Here is a 22,218-nt window from a genome sequence, read left to right as displayed (position 1 = left end):
TCCCTTTTGACTGAGCAATACTGCTTCTATGGATTTATTACAAGCTTCTTGTTTCAACTGTGCATTAAGAGGCTTTAAAAGTGAGCTCAACTGATAAGCTTAGGTAACCAAAGCCTTGCAAACTTGATTGTCTCTGGCAGGGATGTAGCAGGGCAGTGACTGGGGTTTGGTTTGCTCCTGCTGAGCCCTGGTCACACTGGCACTCTGGGCAGGTTATTTTCAGTGCAGTGAACCAGGCTGAGCCTTCTGTCCTCTGGACATTTTCCTTCATCCTGCTTCTGATTCAGATGTGGCTTTCTTTGTATTGCACAGCCGGATGAGAGTGGTGGAGGCCCTAGAGCTCGTGGGATAAGGGAAAGGAAGGTGAATACATGCTGTAATAGTCTATTGTGTTTTGGGGAGGAAACTGTTTATCTTATTATTCTCTCATGTATTAGTGCTGGAAAAGAAAATCCCAATACTGATACATTTCCCTGTGCACCTGACAGGAGTAGCAAGGCATGTGTGATGCTGAGGGTGTCTCTGAGAATTAGAATTTATTTTTAAGGGAGAAGCAAGCCCGTTTTCCCCCTCATCTTAGGTAGATTGCAAGCCCCCAGTTCAATATGTTTTACATTTCTTTCATCAGGTCCTACCTTAGTAATCTTTTTCTTAATGTAAACAATATTTTCCATCTCCATTTATGAGAAGTTCTGCTTGCTCCTCTCTCCAGAGCCTTCTTGGGAGGGGGGTGTATGCAGGAAGCATGAGGGGCAAACTGCAGGGTGTGAAGGAAAGATGTTATTCTGGGGAGAAACTGATGCTTCGTTAGGGACAGAGGTTTTCTGTTCAAAAGAACAGGGCAGGGTTACATCTTTGCAGAGCATCCTTCTGTTAGGATTACTTACATGGGCAAAGGATTTTCAAAATTATTCCCTAATAGAAACATTATCAACAGAGGAAATGGATTTGTCTGTGTATTTGAGATATGTATATAATACCATTAGTGTATATGTAGATGTATTCACTACAGTTATAAATTAAAAATATGGCTCTCTGTTGCAAGGTCAAGAATTGGGAGAACTGAGAAAATCTAAATACGTAATTCTTTGTGCAACCTTAATTCTATGCATGCTGGATTTCTTCCAACACTTATCTTCCAACACTGAGCTCTTATCTTGCTCAAAGCCCAAAGTGTTTGGAAGAGGAGGTTGCATCATGGAATTTGAAAAACATGTCATAATCCTGAAAGGACAGAATAAAGACTGTGTGGCAGCATAAATCTGCCATTTCTTAAGCTGAAGTGTGTGATTTGCAATTGAAACATTTTAATGCAGTTTATTGGATGTCATTTCCTATTTATTTTGTTAAAGGCAAAAAGAAAAACAAGTCTGTTTTGAGTAATTGCAGAAGCTGTTATATGGCACATCATCATGGTCTGAGCGCCTTCCCTCCAGCTCTGCCACGTCACCTCTGTCAGCAGCTGGCAGCAGGAACAGGCTGCGGCTGCCAGGCTCCAGAACTGGGGAGGAAAATTAGTATGTGCAAGTTGGGGTTTCTTGCTTTTTGTAAGCAGGGACGTTTCCTCCCTGTGGGGAGCTGAAAATAGGGGAGGCAGTAGTGAGGGCATGCAGCGTGTCGGGGTGTTGGCACTTGGCTGCTCTCACCAAGGTTGGGAAGGATGTTCAGCTGGCACCTGCCCTGTCCCAAGAAAAGCCAATGGAAAATGGTGACCTCTGGAATTTTGACATCCCTTGAAGAAGGGAACAAACTGGCTGTCCTAACTTTTTTCACCACTGCATTTGCTTTTTATTCACATACATTGAGAAAACATGAGATAACTTGTGGAGAGGATATCAGTTTTATTTTAGATGTTGTTGAGTTTTTCTTCCTCTTATAAAAAGGGTACACTGTTTCTTACATGTATTCATATATACATTTTTCTCATGAAATTGAGAAAATACTTTCCCAGAATTCAAGGTATTTATATTTACCTCTGTCCACACACAAAATACTACTTTTTGAATAACATATTATTCAGGTTCCTATCATGTCACTGATAATTGTTATTAATGGAGTATGTGTTATTCTTCCTAGTAGACCTGCCAAGCCAAAGAATAGAATTGTAAGGAAGTAGAATTAATAATTCTATTGCAATGCATCATATAGATAAAGCAGTAATTGCAAGGTCAGATGGGCATACATAGATAGATGGTTAACTGGTTGTGCTGTAATGAAAGCACAGGCCTTTTACATATGTTTGTGAATAATGTTTCTCATAAAGACACTAGATTGATTGTCTACAAAACCATCTTCTGAGCCAGAAATGGTAACATTCTGGTAATGAAATATAAAAGATAAACTTGTGAATTCATATTAGAAGTAAATTTCAAGCCCTTATAACTTGCTGCTCCAGAAATTAGACACATAAAAAATGGATTAAAGAATATTCCATCTCTTTTTCTGTTAACATATTTACCAATCTCTTTATAAGCGATGTTCCTTCCCTTAGGCCTAAATGAAAGAAAATAAAGCTTCAAATCACTGACAAAAGGTGAAGTTGAAAAATACATAGCATGAGTTTTTCTGAGAGAATCAGTATATAGTTATATTTTTGTGTTATAAGAGACACAGGAATTAGATTTGTTGGTTTCCTAGCAACTAAGAGTCTCAGAATTTTGAAGCTGCAGATCAAACTTCTATCACCTGCTTAGAAGTACAGATGGACGTGTATTAATAAAAACAATTTCTGAAATAATTTCAACATAAGCCACTGAAGTATTTTATAGTAATCTAAAAGTACGATCTGGCTTTCTAGATCAGTATCAACCCTAATCACAGGTTGGCAATAACTAACATCTTTCTCATGATATTTAAGATATTTATCAAATTCTATTAAATACGTCCTTTGAGACTTTTCAGGGGAAAAATAAGACCAGCTGTTGGGAGAAAGGAGGATGGAACTTCAGAAAAAATAGTATTTTCTTTTTAAAAAAAATTTTTAATACATCTAGTTGTGTATGTTAAACTCCAGTTTGTTTTCAGTCCTTTCTCATGCTAGTACATTTTCATGCTTTGAAATTCAGACTCTAGTTTGGCTTTTTTTGCTAAAATACTTTGCAGCATTGGCACATACAGCTCCTGTGCAGTAGCTTCCTAATCAGTGTGTTCCACTGCTTAAATGCAGAATATTCTTCAGGATGAAAAGATGGCCTCTGGCCACTTCTCCTGTCAGTGACAAGCCTGAACACCTGGGTATTTGTGTTCAGGCACCCTCACAGGCACTGGGGCTCAGCACAGTGCAGCCCCTTCTGCTGTTCCCTGCAGTGCCCCTGGTTCCTGGGCATGGAGCAGAGAGGTTTTCCTTGCTGCATGAAGTGCTTTGCACAGCTTTCCCTTAGTCACACAAGAGAGCACAGCAGTTTAGAGGAAACTCGTGAGTCCAAGCTGTAAATATAAACTTAGTGATGGATAATATATTCATGAGCTGAATTCTGTGTTAACAAGGGTGGATGCTTCTGTGTGACACCTTATTCTAGCAGTTTGAAATACAAACTGCGTTATTCTCAAATGGGAAGTAGCAAACAATAGACAGGCTGAAAAAATCACAGGAAATAATAAAAAAAAAAATCATAGAATAGACTCATGTAATGGTTTTTGTTGGAAGGGACCTTAAAGATCATCTTGTTCCAACCCCCTACCATGGGCAGGGACAACTTCCACTATCCCAGGTCGCTCCAAGCCCCATCCAGCCTGACTCTGAACAGTTCCAGGGTTGGGGCAGCCACAGCTTCTCTGGGCAACCTGTGCCAGGGCTTCTCCACCCTCACAGGGAAGACGACAAATGGCTAGAAGCCATGACATTTACAAATGAAGGGCAAACTAAATTCAGTGTATATTGTTTTGGACATAAGTAAGTAGTTTCGAAATGTATTTGTGAGGTGAAACAATTGTTACTTAAGATACATTCTCTTACTTACAGTTTCCCTGGATATATGACTGGCTTTTAGCAGGTATCAAAGGCCCTGGACATTGTGTGTGAACATAGTAGTCATATCTAGAGGTAAATAACTAGTGCTAGCATTGTTTTAGCATCCATGTTGAGGCATATTAGGAGCTGGCTTAAGCTTGCAATGTACTATGGTCTGGGACAAATGGATCCATAGTTATTGTAGATTTATTGTCTTATTTCTGGAAAGATGTAGTATGTGGAACATGGGACATAAAATCTGATCTGTCTGAAATAGCTTTCTGTTCTTGGTGGTGCAGCTCATACGCCTTTTTATGAGTGTTGCTTTTATATTGTGTCTTTTCATCTGAATCTGAAATTTCTTTCCAGCTTGATCAAAGCCACTTTCCCTTCCTTGAGAATACACCTATTTTTTTTCTTTTGTCACAGTTGTGTGTGACTCCTGGGTTGTGAGGAAGGAGCTAGGACCCTGAGATAAGGCAGGCAGAGTGCTCCTTGCCTTCTAAGTTAAAATCACAATTTAATGCATTTGGACTGTGACATGATAGCTTTCCTACTATGTAAAGTGTCTTCTGGTGTCCCACAAGGTTTTATAAACATGGCAACTTGATTTATTTTCTCAGGTTATCTGTGTGATTTGAATCTAAGCAGTCTCCAAATGTGCTAGGATCCAAGGAAGCACAAACATCCATTGTCCACAGCTCAGCTGTTGGCATTACTAGTGTTCTATCCACTGCAGTGGAGTCCTGGACACACGGGATATTCTGCGGTATTTCAGCATACTGTGCTTAAATACACACTCTACTACACACTTTGTCCCTTGGGCTTTCCTGGCCCTTCCTCCTGTCACAGCAAAGGCACTCAGGGCTGTGCTAACAGGCTTGGCCCTCAGTGCAGCTTCCCTTCTCTCTGCAGCTCTCTTTCTCACTAGGAAGCAGGAAGGGCCAGGCTCACCTGCTGCAGTCAGCTCCCTTTGATTTGGATCACACTCCAGTAAGCTGATAGTTTTTCTCACTTGTCACCACAACGTTGATCCACTTTAGGCTCAGTTCCTGTGTTCAGTAGTTTCCTTCTGTTCCTTTTTTTCTTTTTTTTTTTTTTAATAATTTTGGGTAACTTGGGTATCATTGAAAGCTGTTGCAGAAAACAACGCAGGAATGGCAAAGTCCATCTCTTAAATTTCTGTACTACTTGCAGAATGAACACACTGTTAAATAAAGGTTGTTTTCATTACAATACATGGATACTTTGTGGCAAGAGTATGGCTTGTATTTTTTCATTTATTTCTGTCCATGCATAAATGCAGTTGAGATTTTTCTTGACTTTTTGTCTATCTCAGAAACTATAATTTTGCCCAGACAGCAAGGTTTTTCCATGCAGAAGCTGTTGCTGTGTTGCCCTTGAAACTTTTAACAAACTGGGTGCCAGGAACTTGGCCTAAGGATGGAACACTCCCTACACAGTAATGTGAACTATTAAGCAAATGGCACAGACTAATGTTCTTTCACTGAGCAAAAATGCTCTCATTTAGGTAAAATTTCAGCCTGCTGTTGGCTGCTACAAGCCAGAATGGCAAAGAGAAATAAAATGTAAAAGCAATATGAGTTTGAATCAAATTATGATAAGAGTCAGATGGTGTCATTACACAGATATCCCCATAGGCAGACATCAGGAAAATTTGCCATAATGGTATGTTGAAATATAATTCTCTGGTGGGAAGGCCACTTAGAGTCTAAAATCAACATTTAACTCTTTCACAAACCTCAGACAAAAGCTGGACACTTAAGCAGAGAGGAACTCCACTGACAGCAGTGCGTGTGCTCCACTGGGTTGGAGCTATGAACCAAACTGGCCAATTTTCTGCAGTGAATTATTTACTTTGGAGCTGATGGTGTCGTGCCTGGACACGACAAGTGCAGTATTATTGTACAAATGACCAAGAGAAACCCGGGTGACAGAACAGAATCCTTCCCAAACGGAAGTGAGCCATTTCTGCTGCTGAGCTCTACTGATGCCGACAGCCCCACCCAAAGCAGTCACATTTCTTTTGTGAGCATCTTGAAAAGTGAGGAGTTTGCAGTCTGAACCATAAAGATAAGTACTGCTTTGTACTGCAGGAAAATGTAGAGTTAAATGAGTGTGACTAATTAAAATGTTTTGAAGTAGGATATGTTTTCTCTGGGCTTTTTGCTTGAGTTTGATGTTGGGTTTAAGTGAAAGAATTTAAGCACATGAGCATTCTACATCTGTGTATTCTACTTAGAGAAGGAATGTTTGCTTGAATTAGATGAGTTTTTGGAATGCATGAAATTCTACAGATTTATGCAAGGGAAAATATACCCTGTGCTGTCCTACAGGCATTTGCATGTCACTTTGCAGGCAGGACAAGGACTTGAGAAAACAATGAATTCTGAAGCACTGGTCATCAGGCAAATATTTGAGAGGTTTGACTCCTGAGCTGCAGAGCTGCTCCGTGAGCCCTCTGCTGCCTTTGCACCTCTGTTCCTGCATTTGCCATCTGCTTTCTCCAAATACAGCCTAACCTCCCTGGGGCAAATGCCATTTTTTGCTTCTGTTTGCAGTGTCTTGCACAGTGAGACACCATTCCTGGCTACATTAGTAATGTGAACAATATTTGAAAAGAGGCCAAAGTTTGTGAGTGACTGTCCAGAATTTATTAGAGATGGGAACATTTCGTACTTCATACTATTTTTTGTCTCCAGGCTGCGGTGGTTTACAGACTTACTGGGAGTGGTGTACCCAGACTCTGCCACCTTGGGAGGATTTTGTTTCCCTGCTGTGAAAAATCAGGATCACAATCTTGATAATTTAAAGAATTTATTAAACACTGAACCAATTAACCAAAATATAGACGACTGGAAACCACTACAGCGGTCTGCCAGGCACAAAACAAAGCTCAGCCCCGGGGCAGTAGCCCAGACCACATGTGCGAGAGGCACACCTGCAGTCTGTGGGAGATACATTTTATACCCCAAACCCCGCCCTTAGACCGCCCATCCCACCACCCACCAAAGTCTTTGGGATTGGCTCGTTGATGTCTTGGGTATCTTGATTGGCTCCTTTCTGTTGGATCATTGTCCAGGGTCTCCCTGTTGGCTCTCAGTCCATTCAGTGCTGTTCCTTGTTTTATCCCTTTATGTTAATTCCTTATTGAACACCCACCCCTTGAATTACTTCATTGGGTTCTGGAAAGTTCTACATTCAATCCTATGAGGTAAACTTAGTAACTCATTTTAATAATAAAGCATTTTAAACATTGAATCCTTAAACTTATTAATGAGCAAACAGTTAAGATTAACTGTAACAACCAAGTCCCAAGTCCACTGATAACTTTCAACAAACCATCCTAATTATAATCACCTCTTTCCCCCCTACTGGTTAATTCTTTATTGAATGCAAAAGCTACATCCCCAAAATTCATTTATAACACTGCCTTTGTTTGCTTGTTCCTTTTTTTTTTTTTGTAACAGGCTAAATCCCAATTCTGTATTGCTTCAAGAGCCACCTCACTTGGTACAAGAGCAAAAGAGTTAATGCATCAAGTTTCTATTTATTAACGAGATATGTCCAAGAATTTCAGAATAATTGGGATGAGAAGTGTTATAGTCGGCTCTGACACTTTTAGTTCTCCTCAGCCTCTCTCAGGCTCTTTGGGTCATTCTCCCTCCCTGCACAACATGAGTATCCTGGACTTTTGGACGTGACAAAATGTTCTTAATTGTAATTATGAAATGCCAGGAAGGGCTGAATTACTCTCTACGAACGACTAGGCTGGAAAGGTTACACAGGAGTGCTGTGTTCTGGTTTCTCTCCATAACCAGGGCAGTATCTCCCTGCTCCACTGCACACCTTTCACACGTGTGATTCCCATGGGTTTAATGCCTGTCTTTTGGTTTGAAGCATCCCATCAAGTGTGCCAGGCTCCCTGTGCTTCTGCCAGAGGAGAGGGAGGATTTTCTCTAATCTCCAGTACTGATGTGGTAAAAGGACTTGGAGGATTTGCCTGTTTCCCACGCTCCAAACTGGTGCTTTTGGAAAAGCTTCTTTTCTGTTGACCTTCAGAAGTATGGCTTTTAAGAGCCATGTGAGGGAATTTGAAAGCACCCAGTGGGGTTACATTCCCACGAACAGCATGAAGTGCAGATGCCCTTATCTGTGTGGGTGACTTAGAAAATCCTGTATTAGGAGCCAAAGTCACCTTGGAAGCTGAAAATCAAATTCTATCTTTAATCTCTGTGTGTTTTGACATTCTGTTTGAGCTGTGTAACTATTACACCTATGTCACTTCTGCATGTGTTCTCAAGAATTCGTGAGAAGTAGTTAAGGAAAAACATGTATTTCAGGGTGAAAGCTGTAGAAAAGCACCTGACTGAGGCAGACTGTTCTATGGCATAACAGGGGGTCTAGAGTAAAGTATCTAAGGAAAAGGGTTTTTGGATCTTTGGACACCTTAATTCACATCTTGCTGTACCTTGAAGATACAGATAGGTGTGTGAGCAACTCTCTATCTAAGCAAGCCCAGATTCCCTTCTAGCTAGAATAATTCGTACTAACTATGCAAAAAATATGCATGTTAGGAGGGCTAATAGCAACAGAATGATAGAGACCTACTTTGAAATACAGCCTCCATTAATAAAGGTCTGGGCATTCAGTGGTGTCATGTTAAATGCCTCTCTTTTTTATGGAACGTTTATTCTGAAACACAAGGAAAGTAATTTCTTATTGTATTTTTTTCCCAGAGTATCTATCAAATTATATTGAGTATTTGCAGAGCAATAACTCAGGATTGACTGGTGGAAATCTTATAATCCAGGAACGTGACCCAGCACAATATCACCCTAATTTCCTCTGCGAGGATTAATTCTGCTGTTTCCTTCCTCCATGACAGTGAATTGAGCGTGTAGCAGACTGTGCATAGTGAACGCATCCTGATCACCTGTAATCTTTGCAAACACTTCAAGTGACCTTTTTGTTGAATGTCCTTTAAAAGCTTCTAGGATATTATCAAAAATAGCCAAAGAAATTACTGACAGAGAAAGCAGGACTCCATCTCTTTTCCAGCTTTGCCGTAGAGCTCACATCTTTGCTATGAAAAGTTTGGTCTTCTTCACTGACTCAGCTTGATTTTACTTTCTCTGGATTAATCAACTGTTTGTTTATTTTAAACTGAACTCAAGTAGAATGAATTCTAGGCTAAAGTAAAAATTCCTGGGATGTGTAATGAAGCAGCCTTTCTTCTGTCTTGGCTGCTGGGGTGCGTATATTCCACTGCAGCTGAGTGGGAACCACTGTGGAACAGTGTTTCAGCTTCAGCAGCAGCTGCACACCTTCAGACAGAGGCCTACCAGGTACACCCAGAGAAGACTGTGTGTGATGGATGCCAGTGGCAAACTGGATCACTGACTAGTGCTATGCTACAAGCATGAGCCGCACTACTGCTTCTCCTGCCTGCCTTGCTACTCCTCCAGAAGGCGCTGTTTCCAATATGGGCACTTCATTGGTGTTTTCACTTCTGTAAATGGACTTTATTTTTGCCTGACTAGACAAAATTTTCATTTTTGGCAAGGCAGGCCATTTACCAGAGTGCCCCAGATCCTTCCTGCATGTCAAACATGTTGGGTCACTCTGGTACACACATGAGGCCCCCACAGCATCTGTGTGTGAAACAAGAGCACTTGTGTCGAGAAAATACTTCATCAAGTTCTTAAAACACCTGTGATTCTGCCTAATAAAGTCTGTGTAGCACATAGCTTTTATACTAAAGTTAATGATGCTTTAAGGCAGCATGTTAGGTCCGTGCTTTGGCTGGAACAGCTGCCATCAATTTCCCGTGTGCTGTTGGTTTGTGTGTTTGACAATCCATCCATTTGTTTTCCTGGTCTCATCCATCATTTGCTCACGGTGCTTTCCAAAAGTTGTTGTCTTGCTACCAGCCTCTAATTTCACATCCTTAAATTCATCAATGGGTTGTATTTATCTTGATTGACAATTCATCACAAGTACTCCTGCAATGGAGAGCAAGTTTTTAAAAAAGTAAGTCTCTTTCATGTGCTGTAGCTTATATGGAACCTATCATCCCTGTTGGAAAGGACACTTAGAGAAAATGGGACTTGTCACAGGTCCTACACTTCAGTCCTCCCCAAAAACTTTAACAAAACACTGTTTAATACTTGTAACCCTGGAAGGAGCTCAGTTTGCTCAGACTTGGGGCCATTTTCTTACCTGCTGTCTTCTGCTTTACTCATGCTTGCATGCATCAAGTGCTCATGTAGACAATCTCTCAAGCTTTTATTACCTGACAGCTGAGTACTACTGTCCTTGATCTTGACTAACCCTCTTCCTTCAATACATGTATTTTGAGATGTTATATGGAAAATTACAGAATTACAGAATGTAACTCTGTGTTGTCTGCAGGTAACAGATGGGACAGCGAGCTGCTTCTTGCAACAGCCCATTTTGCCCACCAGTTCTGTCCTGTTTAACACACTGATCTGCAAGAAATTTGTCTGTCTGGGGTTTTTTTACACTTCATTATTCATGTAGCTTTCCCAAGGGGTTTTAGAGCAGGACTGAGCCTTTTGATGGCTGTCACAGTTTGGACCTCTCTACACTGGTCACTGCTGACCTTTTCTGAAGACATTTCTCAGTGAGAAAATCTGTGTTGTGTTGAGAAGCAAAGAGTTATGAGATCTGAAAGAAAGGATACAGAAGGGTTTGTAGATCTGGCCCCTCCTCTTGTCTTACCCTGGCAGACCTGAAAAACCTGCTGAGCTCAGTGTGGTTGCCCCACTCCTCCTTGGCCTGGAGATACTCTTTTCCTGTCTCCTCTGCCTGGCTGGTGGCTCTGGTTGTAGCTTCTACCACCAGTGGCTCTGGACCCTGGCCCACACACCCAATCCCACCCAGGCTTCTGGAGGCAAGAAGCAGTTTTACTTCCCCTCCCAAATATTTCTCTTCATTCATTTCCAATGTCTGGAAACACTATAATACAACCATGGACAACTCCCACCCCAACAAATTCACATCACTTGTTGGAAAGGCATTTACTCCCACTGAGAACACAAAGAGTTAAAATTTCTGTGCATTAAAGCAACGCTGAGAAGCAGAGACTCATTGCAGCAAATGCCATGGTCACTAGAAAATCACAGCTCCAAATTGTTTACACCTAAGCAAAAACCTCAAAGCTTTGATAAACTTTTTGTTTCTGTTAGATGGTAAGGAACTTGCAGCTTAAGGGGCCAAAAGGATTTACCAAAATCTCTGAGTATCCTATGCCAGAATAAATTCTTCTCCGAGATTGTCCAGATTTATTTCCTATCTCACCAGAGCAGTTTCCTCCCATTTGCTTTTCATAAACAGTTTTTGCAGTATGGTCTTTGCTTTGGTTTTCTTGATGAGATTATTGCAGTATTTGAGATATACCTGCTGTTCTGGTTCTTGTCTGGGCAAGCAGGAAAACCTGCTGGGGATTTTCAAAGAGATTCAAATGAGTTATGTCTCTGTCAATAGTAAAAAGTGATTCTATATGGTTAAAGTACACAGAAAGGTGAAATACACAGAAAGTCTCATGATTATACAATGACTTGTATTATGTAAATATGCAGAGCACTTTTCTGAAATGGTGGTTTAAAAAGGTGATTTTAGTGTCCCATTGAGTCTGTCCTTTGTCCTAAGCAAATCCCAGCAACTTGCAAGGAGGTTTCTCTGACTTTGGCTTTTCTTTCTTTTCTGTCTTGTTTTTTTTCTTCAGTTCACTTTGTGAGAGAAAGGAGGACACATCTTTCACATTTTTCTTGGTCACTTCAAATCCCATCAATACCTTTCTGCCGAGCAGGGGTTTGAGGTGGTCCAGAACAATTTTCTATTCATCTTCCTTTTCTGTCCAAGCTGTTATTGACCTTCTTTCAATTCTTCTCTTTGATGATACTTAACCTTGTCCTTTCCATGTTTCTCTGTCTGATTTCTGGCTTTTTAATAGGCACTTAGTTCTACAGTTTCTCAAGTGTGAGTTTGGCGCTTCAGTTCATTGGTGCAGCTTTCATCTCCTTTCTGATTGCAGACTGTAATAACTTCCCATTTTGAAAGCAGAAATATTCTCTGATTTTACTGTGCCAAGCTTCTGTGCTCTACAGTTCTTACAGACAGTCCCAATTCTTCATTGATAGAAGTATTTTCCTTTTCCCTCAGGTCTCCTTCTTTCCCAGTTCTCTCTTGTAGTGGGACTCTTTCTCACAACCTTAAATAGAAATGAAGTTTCATTTGATTACTTTTAGTTGTTACTAAAGCTGCTCCCAGAAGAGAAAGGGTAACAAAAGCCTGCTTACTGAATTGGGATTCCCAGTGTTTCCTTAATACTTAGCATAATCTCTTATCCACAACCAACTCATTTTAAGCAGTGCAGGGTTGGTGAGTTACATCCAGTTCCAAGTTCCACCAGACATTTCTTTTGAGCTAAGCAAAGGCGAGCCAGAAGCTTGATAAGTTTGTGTCTGTTGGAGATGGTTGAATAAAATGGGGCATTTTTCTGCAGGCTGGAGAGGAAGCCGCTTGCCATGATCTGCAAGGGAGCTGCTAAGGTAGCAGAGCCTGCCAAGGAGAGGTGCACCTGGATACCTGATGCCACTGCATCTGCAATGTCACATCTCTTAAATGGCTTCCAGGGGTTTCCAAATTTTCTTCTATTTTACTTAGCAGCACTCCCATCTCTAGACTTATCTCTCTGCCTTATTTCTAATTGAGCACTGAATTCTAAAATTAAGTTCCTTTTTTTTCTAAGTCTCACTGCTTGTTGCAGCAGCAAGTTTCCTTTTGGTTCCAGTGCTTCCCATAAAGCTCAGGAGTGCAAAGAAAGAGCTTCAGGCTAAGGCAGAATTGCTACCATTTTGTTTTGCTTAATCTATCGATCTGGCTCCTTTAATGAAGACTAACACAGCAGGCCTCCTGCAGAGGTACTTTGTTAGTTACTTTCAAAATACAAAAGGCTCGTTATCATGCAAAGTGAAAATCACTCTTTTATGCAGGGTAGAGTGTATTGCTCTTTGTGTGCCACAGAGACCCACCAGTCCTACAGTAATTTGCACTCATCAGGGAAAACTCTTGTGTCTGCTGTGATGATGTGCTCAGAAGTTAAAAGTTTCTTGGCAGGTCACTTTTAACTACCTTGACTATTTATCTGGCAGGAGGATAATAGCAGATTGATGTTTTATAGGCAGGAGTCAGGGTGAAAAGAGCAGTCCAAACACCTGGTTATGAATATTTTTGCAGCTCGGCTTCTTATCTTTTTATTTCCACATGCTACATTTTGATGGTTATAAAAGAAGTCGACAACTGTAAAGACACTCATTGAAGCACTTTATTCTTGTTTTCTGAAAATACCTTTGTAAGCAAGATATGCCAGAAAGGCAGGGTGGGCTCCTAATGTAACTAAGGCTCTTTTCCACTTATAAGTAAGTGGTTGTTTTTATCTCTCCTGTTTGTAAGAGTGAGCATCATCCTGAAAAAAACAGGTCACCTGCTCCATTGCTAAGTGTTCTTTTTAAAAATAGCATCCATATTGAAAGTTTCATTGGATGGGTACTATAGCATCACTTGAGATTCCTGTACCTCTAGTCCTCAGGAGAGAACAGGGATTTTAATAATGCAGATCTTTTATGAAAACTTAATGAGGCTGTCTGTCAAGAGTAAGGAAATACATTTATTTACTCACTGAAACAATTTTCACAAATCAACTCACAAAGGTGCTTTGCTGTCCCTTTGTATCAGTTTAGCTTACAAGAATGTATCCCAGATAGGCAGAATGGAGGGATCTCTGCAGGGAAGCCCAGCTTCTTCCACGTTCCTACAGAATGTGCCACGCTTATAAGTGTTGTGAGATTAAAGTAAGATGGAGCAGAAACAGATGCACTTTTAAAAATTGCATAAAAGAAAATAATCTTCATAACTGATTAAAGTTCTGCTTTCCCCTTACTGTCTTTTACTAAACTTTTCCCTTTGCTAAAAGCTTGAACCCCCATGACCTGATTTATAAATAGATCCCTCCCTCAGCCAGTACTTGTTTCAAGCCAGATTTTCCTACGGCACACAGGTATCAGGACATTCAGAGGGACCTGTTGATATGGCAGCTTTAAAACCAGTTGAAATATGCCACCTTATGCCAGAAGAGAATGTAAAACTCTTTGGCTCAAGCTTTTAGAAATGTAAGTCTATTTGATTGGCTCCCAAAATATTGTTAATGGGCCTCCGTGTGGGAACTGGCTGAAGCAGAAAGCATCTTGTCTCAGAATGTGTCTTGTCACTCTTTGTAATTATCTTTCTGGAGAGAAAATTGTTTGTAGTGTTTCAACATTTATGTTTTGCCATATGAAATATCTTTTAATGCTTAAAGCTAAATCCTTCACTTTTCCAGTGGACAAAGGTCTGACTAAGCCAGCCCAAGTGCTAGATACTAGACTGCTAGCTATGGAATGTGGCTTTGTGCTGATTGAATGGATCAGGGCACAGTTATCACTTGAAAATACAGCCCCAAGTAATGAGGCATTCCTGTCAGGTTACAGGATGCACTTGTTCTTCAGCAGTTTTGAAGATTTTCCAGCATTCCCGGAGGACCAATGTCACTCTGACCTGATTTACATTGTCATCGTAGGTCTTTGCCCGAGGAGTATGATTGCCAAGGAATACAGATGGCTAAGCCATGACAGAAGTCTAAATATTTTTCCAAACATACATAAATTCCACACGGCTTGTCTGTGGAGGGAACATTTCCCGTGTAAATCTCAACAAGTATAACTAATTACTGTCACACTGCCTTCTTTGGGGATACGAAACTGACTCTCAAAAGAAGGGAGCTTTCTTTTGTTCATTCATTCAAGAGAGATTGTTGAGATTTGAAACATTTGGACTTTCTGGCTGGTGGCAGATCTTAGCTGAGAAGTGCTGAGCGAGTCAGAGGGTGGCATCTGCGCGGAGCCTCAGTGTGCGGTGTAAACACAGAGTGAACATCCCCTGTGGGAGAGACGCCGAGCCTCTCCTTTGCAGGGGACTTGTAGAACACTTCTCTAACTTAGTTTAGAAACACAATTCAGGGAGCAGGTATCCCACGAGGATGGTGAGACACTGAGCCTTCAAGTGTTACTCAGACAGCTGTCATCTTCGTTATTTGTTAGGCACAGGAGCATAACTCCATCAAATGCAATTGGAATAGCACAAGTCTACCAAGGTAAAAAAGCTCCTTCCTTCAAGAGTTCAGATTTAGCTCCAGTCACTGCTGTGGTGTGTTTCTCTAAAATGAAGTTGGTCTAAAGCCTTTAAAAGAAAGCCCAAAAGCACTAATGAGGCTGATAATTTTTTTTTCCTCCAGAAAATCAATACAATAAGGAGTTTGCTTGAACGATTTGACTTTCACAGGAGGTACCTACAGATTTTTTTATCTCAGCAAATTGTGCCATGCACATTTGGAATGCAGAAAATGTAACAACTCTCTCGTCATCTTGCTTTTTAAGAATTAATAAATACCACCATTTAGTACTTTCTCTTTTGTGCCATAAACGTTTAAAATTCAGCAGATTGAATTTCACAGCAGGTTTGGTGTAAGCCTTTAATCTTAATAATGATCCCTTGATCTACCATGGTCCGTCCAACTTGGAGGTTGTTAGAGGTCCCTTCTGGGAACTTTCCAGCTGTTTCTGTTTAGTTCATGTATATTTATTTACATGACTTTTTAACCCCATTTGATAACAGAAAAATAGGGTACAATTTAGCTGCAACTACTGTTGATCATTTTCCAGAGAACTAAGTACAGCAAGGGAAAAGCAACATATGGCACCATTTTCTTTACTGATCACTTATTATGTACTGCTGTGACCTCATCAGTGCCTTTGGCTGTACTGCTATAGGTTAAAGAAAAAGGCTGGAGTATTTTTCCCCTTAAGCTTTCAGGCAAAAGCAAATGTGACCTGCAGGTAATCTGTGCATACATCACACCACACTGAAAGAGTGTAATTTCTGTCTGGGAAAATGAAATAGACTTTTAAATATTGTGTTTCTAATTAGATTTTAAAGTCTTATTTTTATCAAGATGGACCTCATCTTCCTGCATTGCTGTTACATTTGTGCTGAGAGCTCACATTTTCATCATGACAACCCCCCCAAATTCATTTAACAGCCTTTTAGTTTAATATTAATATTTTGCCTCTAATGCTATGTAATTTCTAAACATTATATGACTACTTCTGCTATTCTTATTCTTTTATTAGAATAGTTCTGCTTTTCTTGCAGAACTACTTGCAAAAAAAAAAAAAACCCTTGCAAAATTGCTTTGTCAAATTTCAGTCAAAGCAGTCATGTTCTTCAGCAGAGGATGGCTCAATGTGAACTTGAATGAATAATTTTAAAAATAGATGAATTAAAAATAATAAATTCTAATAATTTGCACCAAAAAAGTTAAAAGAAATAAGGGGAAATTCAGGGAAGAAGGTACAGAGGATATGAGGCAAATGCTCCTCTCAGTTATGCTGGAGTGGCTTTGTTGTCTCCCCAGTCCATCAGTGCCACTCTGCTGAGCTGCCGGTGGTAATTTGTCCCGTGAAGATTAATGACCTGGGGAGAACAGAAGAAATTAGTTGGGTTTGATTTTTCAGAGTGCCTAATTCAACTTATTCCTGTGCAGAATTTTGAAAGCACTGGACCAGCACTTCAAAATGCTGTATCATGGGCATTGGAGGTAATTAGTGACGGTATGTATGAAATTTTTAAAATGCTCTGATATGATAAACACATTAATTTCTGTGCTATTGATCACAAAAGCATTATGTAGTCAAGGGGTCAGGGCCCTGCTATGTGATCACATCCTGAGTTGTTCCAGGAAGAACCTGTTAGTTGTAAAGCAACATTAACTCTGGTGGCATTGAAAGAACAAAATATGGAATTTAGCTCCTTGTGTTCAATGGCCTGGAGAGGGCACGGCCTGTGCCGCCATGAGCTCTGGCTGCCACTTTCCCACATGGAGTTACAATGCAATTTCTAATTGAATTATTAGGAATCAGCTACTTTTCATGTAAAGAGTGTGTTACATACCTGATCCCTACACTATTTCTATGCACTGACATATAAGAAGTGATTTATATACTGACATTCTTACTCTCATGTGATAGGAAGGTTTTTTTTTTCTTTCTTTTCCTTTTTTTGGCATGTGCTGAAAATGAAACAAATTTCCTCTGCTGTTGGCATAAAATGAATCAGGAAAAAACCCCAAAGAATACCTATGAAATCTGCACAGAGAAAAAGATTCATAATTCTTCGATATTCAGCTTGATATTCTGTGAGCTGCTGACCTTTCTTGCATTATTAAAGATGCCTTGACTAATATTGCATAGTGTCTCTGGCAGATTTTGATGGTAATGTGCTCTGGAGAGTCTTCCATAGGTAAAAATTGCTAGCAGGAGTAGGGTGGGGGAGCTTCAAAAGCCTGAATTTGAAATATGCCACTAGAACTATATATTCTGTGTACTCAGGTGTAAGCACGGGCAGAAATTTAATTGAGGAGTAAGAAAGAAAAAATCTTGTAGAAAGACCCCCAGAGTGTACAGAGGGCTATGGAAATAGTACTGAGGAAAAAAATGGTGCTTTGCTAATTACCACTACTACAGTGGTGTTAGCCACACATTCAATACCCTGACAAAAATAATCAGAACTGGATAAAATGAAAAAATTCAATTCTTATTCTTGTGCCTGAGGATATGGCATTACATCCTAGAATATAAAATTACATGGGTGCGCAGAAAAAAAATAATGGGATTCAAGTCCAAACTGAAAATGAGATCTTGAGGTTTGTATTTAGTTGTATTCAAATCTTCAAAGATGTTTTCCTGACATTTTTGAGCGAAAGACATTATTTGCAATTTTTTTTCCTGATAAGTGAAATAGAAAAATCCATGTTGCAGGTACAATCCAGAAGCTACTTTTGGGGACCAGATCTAGAGATTTGATATTAAATGCCATGAAAGCTCTGAGATTTGAACTTGATGTTCTTTGTCCTAAAAAGCCCTTTTACGGAGAGAGTCATCGTATGGGCAGTTGCAGAGCTGCTGTCGTGCTATTTCCAATCTGTCAAAGGAGGCTGATGCCAAAACAAACGTGGTGAAACACAGCAGAATAAACACGGGGAACAGATCTCTCTGATGTGTGCAAACAGTTCTTTAAAAGCTTGACTACAGCTGCGGCCTGGAGAATCTGGTGTACAGGTGGGGCCTCAAGGATCTGGTAAGGAATAACCTCTTTAAACTCTGGAAAATGGGCTGGAGAGGCTGGTCAGTATTCTGGTTGAACGGAAAAACGCATCAAGGACCGCAGCAGTGGCAGCCCGCAGGAAGGGGTGTGCAGCAGAGGGATTAAAGCTCTGCTCAGAGGCCTGGGAATAAAAGGCTCTGCAGGTGAGCAGCTTAACTGGGTGTTAACTGGGCAGTGGGGGAACATCTCTGGGAGGTGCAGAGGGAACAGGTGAGGGATGTTGGTGTTGGAGGAACGTGTGAATGCTGTTGCCCAGCTCTGTGACAAAGACTGGCTGAACTTTATGGTTCCCTCACACAGATGTGGTTGCCAATTTCTTGAGCAATTTATGTGATTTTACAGATGAAAACATGACTGTGGGTAGATAAGTGGTCTGTTCCTATTCCACCCCAAATCATGCAAATCACCAAAACCCTGAAAACATACTTTATCAATTTGAATCTTGTATAATTAATAATAAATTTGCTTAACTGTGGGAGAGTGACGAATCTATTTTGTAGCATGTTTACAAAACATTTTGGACAGTTTATCTGAGGTTATTGCATTGCCATGGTGCTGTTTGGGGAATGCAAAGCACTACAGCATGAGGGACATTATAACCCCTTATTTATACCCTTGCAGACCCTGCCATAAGTGTCCGTGTTGTTTGAGGCAATAGCCCTGGCTAACTTAGCAGGTGCACTCACCATATGTCAGAGCTCTGTAACTGATCACAGACATATGTGCAAAAATTAGCAATAAAGCAATGTGGAGGCTGTAGTGGCTGTAGTGGAGATTTAATCCTCTGCTGTGCTGGGCTTATTGTCTCTGCTGTGCCAAAGCATCCATACGTGTGTTTAGCTTCAAGCCTGTCATCAGTCCTAAAAAAGTCAATGCAAAACTTGAGCCTTAAATACTCTGGACAGTAAACATTAAGCACAGAGAAGGAAAAAAATATATTGACAGCAGGATTTTTCTCCCAATGCATTCAGCCACTTTGTTTGCCTTACGTGCAGTTCTTTAGGTCCTGCCGCTGTTCTTTACATCACACAGAGGCACTAAGGCATTTGCCCTCATTGTTCTGAACAAAGAATAAAGAAGAATCCTTCCTCTGAAGTGCTTAAGTCTAAAAAAAAATGAAACTAGTAGCTTACCTCACTTTCAATTCTTCTGGCTGAACTGGCTGCGAGAAGCACCCATGGGCCTTGCATCCTCATTCTCCCGTCTTATTTTGGGGACATTTTGAAATTCCCCTTCATGTCTTCTGCCATGGGAGCAGAGGAGCTCAGCCTCCCTTTTCTCCCCCCATTCCCATACTGCAGCGCTCAGCTTTCTGCATGTTGACATTTCATTGCTTCTTCCACTCCTTTCAGGGCAAGGATTCTCCATGTTCCCTAACCTTTCCCCATGGCTTCATTCTGGTTTGGAGAGTTTTACAGGGAAGATAGGCAAAGATGAGGTGGCACTCTTGTTATGCTGGTTGTGCCAAACAGTCCTGTGGTGTGTAGGGCACTACTAACTTCCTTCTACTGTGGTTCCCATGTAAAGGTGTCTGCAAGGACACAAATGGCTTGGGGTGTTGGGGAAGATGAAACAGGAAAGCCTTGGAAATATGATTGCCTGACAAAAGATTTTGGGAATATGAAAACTACAGGCAACATCGAAATGAAAGCCACTTTTGAAATACCAGGTCTTAGTTACTGAACAACTGGAAAACAATGGTATGGCCGACTGAAGTAATCCCCTCTTGATGGAACAATACCCTCTGCTTGCAAACAGGTCCAAGGGTCAGAGCAGACCCTACTAGCTCAGCAGAAGGGGTCCAAAGAGTAGTTTTTAGAAGTTAAGATGTAACACTCTATGGTAATATAAGAACTCTTATAGGCTGTATGTAAATGCTATAGGATTTGTATCTTGTATTAGATTGGTTAGTGACAATTAGAATATTCAGTACAGAAGATGATTTATTGTATTGTAACCAGGACTTCAGACATTCTCATTCTCACTCTCTTTCTCTTTCTCTTTCTCATTCACATTCTCATTCTCTCTCTTCCACTTCCACTCATGCTCCTACTCTCTCTCTCTCTCTCTCTCACCCGTTCACTCTCTTGCTCTCTTGGGCCTGCTCAGAGCTGAGTCTACCAGCTCTGAGCAGTGCCCCAATACCCACGCCCTTTACAATAAACCGGCTGTGTCCCAAGACCTGCCTATAGAGATCTCTCGTCTCCATCCGTCACCGTCTACGTCCGGCCGTCCCGACAGAACCTCAGAACCCCCGTAACCTACAGTCTGGCGCCCACCGTGATTGCCGAACCCACACCCGTAACCTACATTGGGGTTTTCTATTTCGTTTGTTTTCCTCCGTTTTCTGTAAAATCAAATTGATTCTTTGCCATGCTTACTGCAATCCCAGAAATGTGGATGTTCATCAGGTGCCAGGTGTAAAGTTTCTACATTATATTTAAGTAGAAAAATGCAGTAGAAGAGAGCATGAGATCTCACAAGTTTTGCAGTGCTAAGGGACCAGTTGTGTGACTGGTGACAAGGACATGGATCATTTGTTTTGTTCCTTCACTTAATCTACTACCAGAGCTCTCCTGAAATGTCTGAAGGTAAAAGGAGAAAATCAAAGTGAAGGCAGTTTTTATTGTTCCTTTGCAAGGACTGTAAAGCTTGCAGAGTTTCTAGGTAAGACTGCTGTGATATTCACCTGTGCAGAAGTTTAAATTGAATTTGATGAGAAAAGGCCTGATTTTACTTCCTTGCTAGCAGAAGACTTAATCTATGTAAGGCAAGGTAAACATATTCACTTAAATTAAATGGGTTTGTGTTGAAACCATAATTCATAATTGAACCAATTAAGAGTCTTTTTAAACAAACCAACCAAAAAAGCCATTGCAGATAAGAGTCCAATATTAGCAATATTGAATTTCAACCAGTGAAAATGACAAGCACAAAGAAGTAGTAGGAATGAGAGCCACATTTCTCATTATTATAGCAAGCAGATATTTGGAGGAGTGTGTGACTGGGCTGGAGAGACTCCTTGTGAAAGAACTTCAACAGGTGCTGAGTGTTTCTGTCGATGGGAATGATGGTGTTTGCCAGAGGCAGCTCTTACTTATTTGATAATTTTTCAGACCATATGACAAGCACTGCACAGTGCATTGTTAAAAGCCTACACAATTAGAGATGCTAAAATGCTTTGGTCAGATCTTTGTCCTCATAATTAAACATGCATGATGGTAATCGATGTGTAATGATAATGAATAAAAGCCAGTAGAAGGACTGCTATTAGGGCTTTTTAATTTGCTGTTTGTTTGTGTGTCTCTGTTATAAGACTTCCAATTAAGGAGAATGATGCCTTATTATTTAAGCCATTTTACTAGATTGCACTTGCTATAAACGATAAAATTATAAATTATAAAACCAGTATTGTGCAGTTAGATGATTGATTAATTTATTAGTTCAAAGATAAGTTTGTACTTCTGTTTTGAATTTAATGGGAATCTAGAGAAGATGTTTTCTCAGCAGGTAACCAGTTCTTAATTATCAGCTTCTTGGTCTCCAATGATATGAAAATCTTGAAATCAAAATATTTTTCAAAGCTGGTGTTCTCAGTGCTTCTACCTCTGCTCTGCACCAGCCTGTGTTAAGACGCTTATTTGAAACTCAGTTTTGTGCAGTTTCACTGGAACATTCAGGTGTATAGAAAAAATAACTAAAACACACATCAGATTATATAATTTTGTGTTTTGATGCAGAGAAATGAGTACAAAGAATTTAGCATCACTGACTTTTGCGGTAAGTTTTTGCTAATGAAATTTTATCTGAATGATGAACACAATTAAGCTGACAATGTATGTGATATTTCAGCTGTGGACTGCAGTTGACTGGGTTATACTCTTTCTTCTCTTCTATCACATAAGATCTGCTTAGTAGGGTTTGTTTTTAATATTCTAAGACTGCAATTAAAAAAAAAAAGACTA

At 40.3% G+C, this 22,218-nt stretch overlaps 1 long non-coding RNA gene across 1 annotated transcript; it reads left to right on the top strand.

The window, feature by feature from the left end:
- Window positions 1–224: 224 nt before the first annotated feature.
- LOC125333418 lies at window positions 225–18,582 on the top strand. The gene is made up of 3 exons (XR_007206845.1): window positions 225–363; window positions 16,635–16,701; window positions 17,908–18,582. It is a non-coding gene; the product is annotated as an uncharacterized LOC125333418 (long non-coding RNA).
- Window positions 18,583–22,218: the final 3,636 nt, after the last annotated feature.

The sequence above is a fragment of the Corvus hawaiiensis genome, chromosome 14 (genome assembly GCF_020740725.1).
Source record: "Corvus hawaiiensis isolate bCorHaw1 chromosome 14, bCorHaw1.pri.cur, whole genome shotgun sequence".
NCBI classification, from domain to species: domain Eukaryota; kingdom Metazoa; phylum Chordata; class Aves; order Passeriformes; family Corvidae; genus Corvus; species Corvus hawaiiensis.
The sequence above is the reverse complement of the archived record's forward strand: the minus strand, read 5'-3'. Positions and strand labels throughout refer to the sequence as shown.